At 42.2% G+C, this 10947-nt stretch overlaps 1 long non-coding RNA gene across 3 annotated transcripts; it reads right to left on the minus strand.

The window, feature by feature from the left end:
- Nucleotides 1-3228: 3228 nt before the first annotated feature.
- On the minus strand, nucleotides 3229-6606 carry LOC308485014. 3 transcript variants are annotated; one of them, XR_013990298.1, is made up of 3 exons: nucleotides 6468-6606; nucleotides 5426-5619; nucleotides 3229-3408 (listed from the first exon to the last, which is right to left on the minus strand). It is a non-coding gene; the product is annotated as an uncharacterized lncRNA (long non-coding RNA). The 3 variants fall into 3 exon arrangements; XR_013990299.1 differs by lacking the exon at nucleotides 6468-6606 and adding an exon at nucleotides 6250-6426; XR_013990300.1 differs by lacking the exon at nucleotides 6468-6606 and adding an exon at nucleotides 6377-6419.
- Between the last annotated feature and the right edge of the window lie 4341 nt (nucleotides 6607-10947).

Here is a 10947-nt window from a genome sequence, read left to right on the forward strand (position 1 = left end):
GGAGTGGTACCGATTTATCTACTTGCACTCTGACGTGCTTTCGAACTGCTAGGTTGGCAGGAGCAGGGACTGAGCAATGGGAGCTCACCCCGTTGCGGGGATTCGAAAAAGGGCTTTTTAAATGTGTCTAAATGTCACAGGGAAATCCCAGATGAAACTATTACTGTGGTATCTATTGATAACCCCAACCCCTCTTTAATCCAAAATGAATTGAGAGACAGAAGGAGCAATTTAAAACCATGCTGTTGAGAACAATTTCACTGACTTAGAAGTATATTCAGCCACAGACTGTTGAAAAGACCACCATAGCTTTAAGGCACCATGATAAAAGGGAGACAGGGAAACCTGCAGCCTGCAAAAGAAGCCTAATTTATAATTAATTTGATCCACAATTTCTATGGCTGCCACCTAATTAAAGGAATTTTAATCAATTAATCACCAGACTTTATTCTCCATCCATTGGCAGAAATATAAAGAAGAAAAAAGGTTCCAGACAACTTAAAAATAAAAGTACTTGGTTAGAAAAAAGATCATGCACTCTTGGGGTTAGCAAAGAGGCAGGCTGTAAAAATCTCAATTTTGGAAAGATTCAGTTCACTTGGTTTTTCTTGCAGTTGGGAGCCGTTGGTTGCTTGGCTCCTTGTTTGTTCCAGGAAGCACAAAGGGGGGGGGGGAGAGAATGGGAGGGTGGTAACAGAAGGCTGCAGGGAGCCTGCTAAACTCCATCCTCACTGGCAACCTGAGCTCCAGACCAGATTAACCCTTTCATGAACACAAGTGTGAATCAGTAACTGCATATTACAGCAGAAGTCCCCAATTGTGGGCAGTCTGCAGTTAACTGAGGTTCTGTTTTTTGTCAATCTTTAGCACTTTCACTAATTAATTAATTTGTTTGATTCAGTGATTAATATTGCTACATTTCCCAGAGTTTCCTGTGATGAGGGATTGACTCTTGAACTTGTTCAGTATAATTGTTTAATTGGCACTGAAGGGGAGACTCCTTGGATGTGCATTGCTAACATTGGGGATTTTCCATAGCAGCCCATGGAGAGCTCTCTGAGCTCTAACTTGTTGAGAATTAACTGTGAAAGTCTCTGCTCTTATACTGAGTGTTTAAGTTTAGATCATGTGATGAAGGGATTCAATTGCAAATTCACAGTCTTGGAAGGATGGGACTGTTTTCTTTGTTTTCAGGCTCTGTGGGAGAAGGCTGTGCAAATGACTCACTTCAAGGTGGTTACAACGTCTACAACTCTACAATTCTATGATTCTATTTAAATGTATCACAGATTGTTTTGTACTTATTTTTGAAGAAGTTCTGGTTAGTAAAGCTTGAATCAAACATATGGGTCTGGACAATGTTTTTATGCATCCAGTTGCTTCATGCTGCACAATATTAATACCTGCAATACAAATTGTAGCTGGGGGGAAAGTGGGGGTCTCCTAACAATTTACAGCACCCTTAACAAACTACAATTCCCATAATTCTTTGGGGGGAAGCCCTGGCTATTTAGAATGGCCTCATAGGTCATCATATTGTGTGAATGTGGCCTTAATCTCAGATTCCACCCCCACTCCCCAAAAAACATTATGACATAGGTTCACTTTCAATTAAAGCATATTTGAGTATTTGCAAGACATTACTATTTTATTTAAAAATAAAAAGGAATCCAAGAATCTTCTAGTATTTCTTTATTTAAAATATGGTTGCATGCAAGAGTGCGCTGTGGCTTTTATATTTTTTAAAGCCTGCTTCAATCATATGCACCTCTCAATAAAATTATGAGCTGCTGGAGGAACAATTCACCCACTCTGTATATAAATATAAATAAATATAAATATAAATATACTACCATTTGCTAACAAAAACATAAAACTTTTATGGCAGTAGTCATTTTCAAACAAAATGCTGTCAGTTTTGAGTCTCTTCCTCACAAATGAATTTCACCTCAACCCCAAAATGTAGTCCTAACAAGACAAAAACTTTTGAAGTGGGTGAGATATGGGCCTTGTCAATTCAGTACATGAAAAAGTGCCCTTTCATTAACTTACTACTTTCTCCCAATGTGCCTCATGTTGATTTTAAAGGTAAAAAAAAATCACAGAATTTAAAGAAAACACCTGATGTGTTTAAAAGGCATGTACACAAAAAGAAAGCCATAGTCTGGACCACCACACATAAGGAAATGCTTTTTAAAGGCCTCATTGCTTTTAGGAAAGGGGTCCTGGTGGTTAGGTCTTCAAAGATAGGAATTACTCTGGTAAATGAAAAAGTTGCTTTTGAGTAGTTTATAGTATTTGATATCGAACACTCAGGGCGCGACGGGGTGAGCTCCCGTTGCTCTGTCCCAGCTCCTGCCAACCTAGCAGTTTGAAACCACACCAGTGCAAGTAGATAAATAGGTACCGCTGCAGTGGGAAGGTAAACGGTGTTTCCATGCTCTCTGGTTTCCGTCACAGTGTTCCATTGTGCCAGAAGCAGCTTAGTCATGCTGGCCGCATGACCCAGAAAGCTGTTTGTGGACAAATGCCGCCTCCCTTGGCCTGAAAAGTGAGATAAGTGCCACACCCCTTAGTCGCCTTTGACTGGACTTAACCGTCCAGGGGTCCTTTACCTTTACCTTTTACTCAGGGGCACATAACACCCAAAAGAAATTGGCAGGTGTCATTCACAGCCATTTTATGTGAACTTGAAGTAAAGACTGCATGGTTTAAGGAGATGAGTGCATCTAATTTTAGAGATCACTGTAGACCACAGGAGGAAAAATGGTCTTTTTGGTAAGGCCCACGCCACACAGGCCTTTATAGGTCGAACCTCGAACCAATCTTTAACTTGTGCCCAGAAACCTGTGAGGTCTCAGTTAAGACAGCAGAGCATGGTACCCAATGCAGTGCACTCCCTTCACACTCTGTTTACACCAGCATCCCCAATCAGCATGCCCAATGGTCAGGGCTGATGGGAGCTGTAATCCAACAACAGACAGAGGCCACCATCCAAAGAAGCATGGATGTGATGTAATCTGTGGAATTCTGGAGGAACACAACATCTTTCACTAGCCAGGGATGCCTTCAGTTGCATAATGAAGACATCTACTGCAGAAGGACAGCTAGTTGTGAGGCTAATACAGGATTCAGTTCTCCACTTCAACGGTTTTATTCATCTAAAATGCTTGCTGCCGTTCAAAGTTCTGTCTCTGGAGAGACATCGCCTTTCTCTTCTGTGTTCCCATGGCCATGGCAATGCAGAGTTCAGATCCTTAGATCCTTCAGACTGTTGATGAGCTCCGTTTTAAAGTTCCAAGGGAACTTTACCTAGAGCAAAACTCATCCCTCACCTCTACTCATGTGATGCACACTTTCCTTGGACTAATATATCTGCCAAGGGCTCTTCATCACCAAGTCCCATTTCTGAAACAGAACAAATAAAAAGGACTCCAAGGTAAATGAAGTGTCTCCAGTCAAGCAATATTGAACTGAGCATTAAATGAGTTATGAAACACATTCTCAATGAAGCAGCCCATTATGAACCCAGAAGTCTATAGACTTCAGCGATTATAGTGAGTTATATAGTCTCCTGAAAATTCATGAAAACAAATAACATTATTCTTTTTACCTTGCTTCTTTTTTTTTTAACAATGGTCCACCTTGGTGTAAATCTCATGTTAAATGATGTTCTGCAAAAAAACGCAAATACTGTTTTTTAAATAAATAAATAAATGGCAATGTGAATTCTGTATTATGATCCTTTGTGTAATATATTGTATTATGAGAGTTAGTGCAATAAATAAAAAGGTGACCTGTTGAATGCTAGGTCATCTGTGAATAAGATCCATTACCCTATTGCCTACTGGGAATTGTAGGTACAGAAATTAACAGACAAGATATTAAGCTTTTCCTATACGCAACAATGGCAGCAAGAATTTTATTAGCGCAGAAGTGGAAACAAGAGGAATTACCGACAAAGGAAGACTGGCAATCGAAGCTAATGGAATATGTGGAACTGGCCAAAATGATGGGAAGAATCCGCGAACAGCGGGACCAAAAGTTCATCAAGGATTGGACAAATTTGTAAATTATTTGAAAGACAATTGTATTCAATCAAATACGTTGGTAGGATTGCAAGAAGCTTTGTAAGGAAAGGTACAAAAACCACTGCAGATAAGAATAAGAATGTATGATGTTTTAATGTTTTTGATTTTAAAGCAATGGTTCAATAGTGAAAATTAAGCAATTTGAAATGAAAGACAGAAAATCATAAGGAAGGTTTGAAGGAAGTCAGGGCCCTAAAAAGCTAAATGTATAAAAGGAGATATTGCAGTGGAAAACATTATTGTAAAACTAATAAAAATGATATGGGGGAAAAAAAGAATAGTATTCTAAGCCGGAGAAAAATGTTTGGGGTCAGTATTGCAAGCATTTCAACCTCCTGAGCTTTATATTTCTGAACTAAGAAATAAGTTTTTAAAAAGGAAAAAAACCCAGCAACATCACTATTAAGCGCCTTAAAGACCCAGTGAAAACTACAGTGTGCATAATGGGACACTGCAGGTGTCCCATGGGATACTGTCTAAAAGTATGTGATACTGTCTAAAATGTTAACTTTATGTGGATTTAAAAATTTCTGAATACCTATTGTAGGTAATACCCTTTGCATTTTTGTTCATTCTACTTAAAAAAAAAAAGCCACCATGAACGTTATTTTTACAACATATTTGACTTGTAGCTGAGGTTTGGGGCTTGTGTGATAAAGGTGTAAAGTTATCTGTTTAATGATGAGCTGGTCAGAAGAGATGAACAATAAATATTTCCATTAAAGAACGATATACAACAGGACTTCACTGCTTTAGCTACTCTTCCACTCTGCTTCTAGCTCTGCCTTCTTGCTTAGGCCTATCCTGCTAAACTGGCTATGGGAAGAGCCCTTCAGAGTATGGTCACAAAAGGTTTCACAAAACCACTCATTCTATTCACCTTTTTCATCACAGCCACCTGCTTGATAGCTGTGTCCACAACAGCCATTGTGATCCCAACTGATTCCAATTTTGTTTGCTTAGGAGTTTTTTTTAACCCTCAAGATCCCAGAGCAAGAGCATTGCCCTTGTCTTCACATATCATGAGGGAAGGAGTCACCCTGGAGTCTTGTGGGTTAACTGGTCTCATGGATAAAAAGATACCTAAAGCAAAATATCTACCAGAAATAGTCAGCATTCTTTGCCCCATTTTGCACCGCACCCAATCAAAATTCCCCCCTGCAGTCTATGAGTAAGGTGACAAAGACGATAACAAGTGGTAAATTACGGTGGTTTTAAATTTCGTTCACTGCCGTAACATATTTTTGTACCCAAGCATTTGCTCTCTAAGCAGCAGTGCTGTTGGGAGTTTGCACTGCCACTTGGTTGGGGTTCCAAAGAAGTGCGCTGCTCACCAGCACCTGCCCACATTTGTTCTGGAACTGCTGCTTCCAAGGCGGTTTAGCATGGCAGTATTTGCATTCCCTCTTCCAGCCGAAAACTTGTTGCAAACTCGTGTGAGTTTCTTAAGACAACACGCAATTCCATCTGGCTTGTCCAGACTGAAATGTCTTCTAATATTTTCCTGGTAAGACCCCTTGAATCTCTCCTAAAAGAATAAAGACACGGCAGTCTTATTCACAAGTAACAAAAAGAAAGTTTACTCACAATCAGGCAGAGCACAGTGTGAACCCTGAAGGCAGGCTTTAGGCTTCAAGTTTCAAACATATACAAACAGGTTTACCCCATAAGGGAGATTTACCTAGTGACTGCAGTTAGCAGTCCAGCAGTTCACAGGACGAAAGGAAGCTGGAAAACAGAGAGAATGGCTGCATGCCTTGTCCTTTTACCAGGTCTGGAAAGGTCACACCCACCCACTAGTCACATGCAAGGAAGGATGCTCCAGGCCAGGAGGAACAGGAAGTTTTGGCTGGACCAAACTTTCCCTTGCATATCCACTCTAGCAAAGCAAGGAATGTTGTATTTGACTGCTCCCAGTGGATAACTTCCCACTAGGACCCCAAATGCGCTATCACTACCCCCCTCAGCTTTGCATTGCCACTTCCCCCACATATGCTGGCAAAGGAAGAGATGCTAGATAGGCAGGCAGGCTTTCAAACATGTTGAACAATGAGGAATGGAGTCTGCTTTACATTTACCCAAAAAAGAATGAGCGCAGCATTTAGCCTTTGTCAATGGCCTAGTGTCACATCATCCCTCATCCCTTCTCCCCTCTCACTTTTCTGCCTCCCATGAATGTCTCATTTTTGCAAGTGTTGCGGAACACATAGAAACCAATACAGATATAGTCAGACTCCACTCTGCGAAAGCTGTTATGACAACAGGGAGGGGAAAGGCATTCCCACCCATGCTGCAACGCAGATAAGAATGCACATTGTCCCCCACAACTTGTACTGCAAAGGGAAGTCATGCTATGAATACCGGTAGCTGACTCACATCCAAATGAATCACAGTAGTGAACCTTTAGTTGCTAGGCGCTGACCAAACAATGGGGAAGGTTATTATATCATGTCCTGCCCATAGGCACCAACTCTATGGGGCTGACGACAACTCAGTGCCCCCAAATCATGTGCGGATGAAGCTGAGCCCCCCCTAGACTTGAGGGGCCACTGGGCCTCACCACAGCAGTGGGGGGCTCTGCTGGGCATTCCTGTGGTGGCAGAGGACCCCCCCCCCAGGCCTTGTGGCCTCCTCCCGATGTCATGTGCATGCCAATGTCACAGGAAACTCAGTGTCTGTGGTCCTGCCTCCGAGATAAAAAATGTTGCCTTTAACAGATCCAACTGGCTTTCATCTTGGGCATCTTATTGTTGTGCATTTGCATGCTCTTTGAAAGCCCCAGGGATAGAACTTGTTTGTTTTCATGGGCAGACTGCATAATAATAATAATAATAATAATAATAATAATAATAATAATTTATTTATACCCCGCCCATCTGGCTGGGTTTCCCCAGCTACTCTGGGCGGCTTCCAACTGAATATTAAAAACAATACAGCATCAGACATTAAAGCTTCCCTAAACAGGGCCTCCTTCAGTTGTCTTTTAAAAGTAAAATAGTTGTTTATTGCCTTGACCTCTGCTGGGAGAGTGTTCCACAGGGAGGCACCACTACTGAGAAGGCCCTCTGCCTGGTTCCCTGTAACCTCACTTCTTGCAGCAAGGGAACCACCAGAAGGCCCTCGGCGCTAGACCTAATTTGGGCCAGGTAGGGGAACTAATCTCAGGTCAAAGTGGCTAGAGAAAGAGCCACTTCTACCATTTGGCAGGCAGAAGTGGCCCACCTCGATCAGGGTGTAGATTTGGAGGTGCCAATAAAGCAGGGGATGGTGAAACGGCAGCCCTTGAGAGACCGTTGGACTCCCCATCAGCTTCAGCCAGCAGGACCGATCATCGGGGATGATGGGAGTTGTAGTCCAACAACATCTTGAGGGCCACAGGTTCCCCATCTTCGTGTGAACTGGTCTTCTTGCTTGCCTGGCCAATCTCTCTGAAGCACCTTCTGTTGGTCACAGATGGAGAGGAGAAGACAGGGTGGATCCCTAGCTAATACCCCCACGTTGTCCTCAGCTCTAGTTCCTAATACCCCCATGTTGTCCTCAGCTCTAGTTCCATTGTTAGCTTGAGCTGTGCAAGACAACCTTGCAATTCAACGTGTGGCTGCACCTTCTACACAAATGCTGCTTCTGGATTCTTCTTTTTGAATATAAACTACTTGGCCTTGTTAATTGTCACCTGAATACTGATTCAGGAACAACAAGCCTTAAATCAGCCTGTCGGGCAACTGATGGAGGCAGCATGCACACTCTTAGCAGATAATATGCGAGAAATCTTCATCTCTAGGATTCAGCATTCTCTTCTCTATTTCTTTCTCTTTTGAAACATGTGAAGGAATTTTAGCTTGGATTATCCTCCATGTAAGAATAATTGGTCTTCGGAGCTTTGAAGGTGGTGTGGCAGAACCATTGTTGCCCACTCATCCTCCCCCACCTTCTTCTGCTATGAGCTCAAATTGGTTTTTCAGGCTTTTGAAGCATAACCCCAAAACCTCATTTGACCAGCAAACCATAGCAAGATAGGAAAAGCAAAACAAAACACTATTTGTGTATCACAGGCGATGATAGCTCTTCAACTCTAAACCAGGCAGAGGGTCTTCTTGGCAGTGGCACCTGCCCGGTGGAACGCAGTCCCACCAGATGTCAAGGAGATAAACAACTATCCAACTTTTAGAAGACATCTGAAGGCAGCCCTGTTTAGGAAAGTTTCTAATGTTTGAAGTTTTATTCTGTTTTTAGTGTTCTGTTGGGAGCTGTCCAGGGTGGCTGGGGAAACCCAGCCAGATGGGCGGGATATAAATAATAAAGTTGTTGTTGTTGTTGTTGTTGTTGTTGTTGTTAGTTAGTTAACATTCAAGAATGAGTAAAGGCTTTTCAAAAATGGAAACTGAAAGTTGGGAACAGTCATGTCAGGTTTCTTGGTAGGATTTGTGTTATCATACAAGAAATAGAGTTAGCTGGCAACTGCAGGAAACTGACATTCTCTGAGGTTTCAAGAGATAGCAATCACATTGTGAGTGCTCACTTTCCCCTCATATTCATATTCCCCAAGGGTGGCATTATCCTACAAAACCCCATCAATCTTGGGTATGTTTTGCACAACCTCCTTATGGAACATCACAAAGACAATTAATTCTCAATATGTGCATCAGTGTGCTTTTATTGAAAATGAACTTGTTGGGGAAGTATGAGAGAGAGAGAGAGAGAGAGAGAGAGAGAGAGAGAGAGAGAGAGAGAAACTGGAATAAAATACAATCTGTTTTCTCTCTCTCAGCTTGCCTTTGTGCTAGATTGTTATTTAAAATCTGCTGAGGAACAGGTTTTTGTGTGGCTTTGGCATTAAAGACCATTGATTTCTGCACCTCCACTTCTCCTCTTTTAAGTACTTTGTACCTGATGGGTTCTAAAGGGTGTACCACGCTCTTGGCTTATTTCTCTTTTAAGTCGGGGCCACTTTGTATTTCTTTTAAGCACAAGCTTCTTTGAGACTTCATAACAAAACAAAAACCACAGGCTATAGACGGCCAGGTAATAAACCAGGTGGGTCCAGTGTGTGGGAAGGGGCAGGAGGGGGGAGGTTGCATCTAACTGAGTTCAGAGTCCTATCCCCAAGCCACCATTTCTGGCTTTCTTCAAGCAATCTACACATTGAGGGCTCAAAGCTAATAATTTTCCTGTTGCTACTCAGTGGATAGGAAGCTTGTACTCTCCCCTCTCCACAGATTTATAAAATTATGGGTAGGATATTAAAAAAACACTTTGGGGTCTTTCTCTGCTTTGCAGGACACCTGTGGAAGAAGAAAAGGCTAAGGAGTAAACCCTATAGAAATCCAGAGTGGAATCCCTAAGGCCGTTGGATGGAGACTTGTAGGGCCCCTTTCAGCAACTCTGCAGCCAAGCTGGTGTCAAACGCATTGCTCTGCTTTCCTGTGGACCATATCAGCAAGGTCAAGAGGAAGACCTTGTTGCCTGGGCAGCCCAGGACCTCCAGACACACTGCCCAGGCTTGCACCCTGGAGAGGTCATTTTGATGCTGCTAACGCAGCAGTTTGTCTTTACCCCTGGAGGAACACTCCATTGTCTCTCAAGACAAATGGGTGCCAACAACATCATGCTGTTCAGCTCAGTATAGGAGACCAGATCAGCATCTACTGAAGTTTTTAAAATTCTTTCCATGATGTTCAATAGCACTTGAATTGTGTCCTTGGCTCTTATAGCCAGGGTGACATGTGTGATTTATCTAAACTCTAGGCAAGCAAGTTCAACCCGAGGTCCAATGTGTAATAAGTCTCATGGCTGCCAGTTAATCCCCACGAGGTAGCAATTCACATTATTAATGAGCTTCAATTAATAGTTTAGAAAACCCCCAGTTGAACTCTGCTGGCACTTTCATTAATTAATGGTGGCAATTAAGATTACGGACTACAGAAGCTTAATACAAAGGCCTTCCCTTAGTAGGCATAGACCACATATGCAAACTCCCCAAAGTTAGTGGTGTCCCATGTGCCCACTACCTGAAAACTGCCATGTATTTGTTTTTACTATATAGGTGACATGCAATAAAACCAATATGAAGTACTAGAAAAGAACCAGCAACACAATTTTTTGTAAGAATAAAATCATGATCAGTCACCAAGAGCAACAAAAGTCTTAATTTAAAGAATAGATGATCAATCAACAGCAGATAAAAAACAATAAATGCAGTTAAGAATTGGAATTCTCCCAGAACTAAGTCTGGAAGAGGATTTTATTTTATATGCCACCCTTCAGCCGAAGACCTCAGGGCGTTTCACAGCATAAAAATACAAGATAAAAATGCAAGATAAAGAATAAAAGCAAGAACAAATCAACCCCCCAAACCTATTAATATATATATATTGAATGTTAATTAGCCGAAGGCTTGGTTGAAAAGGAATATTTTCTCCTTGCTCCTTAAGGTGTATAAGGTGTATAAGGCGGGTCTCCCTGGGGAGAGCATTCCACAAGCAGGGAGCCACAACAGAAAAGGCCGTTCTCCTGCTGACACCCTCCGTACTTCTCAGTTCATCTGGGAAGAGGTGGTCTCTTGCCAAGTGGTGGCGATACATTCTTGGTCTCAAAAGACACGGCAGCCACCAAGGAGCTGAGGAGGAATCAGGAAGTGGGTGCTGGCTACTGAAGTCTGTGGTTGCTGCAGCTTCTGAATAATGTTCAGATATGGAGGCAGTAACCTAAATGGCTTACCAAGGCATGAAAAATAGTGACCTCATCCTTTCTTTCTTTTTTGAAAGGAAGTGCTTATCTGCTGAAACTGGTAAAAAGTACTGTTCATCCCCAGTGCTGCCATCTAAGTATCAAGCTGTCAGGAGCTGGAGTCAAGCGT

Source organism: Podarcis pityusensis, assembly GCF_964106645.2.
Source record: "Podarcis pityusensis genome assembly, chromosome: 9".
NCBI lineage: Eukaryota > Metazoa > Chordata > Lepidosauria > Squamata > Lacertidae > Podarcis > Podarcis pityusensis.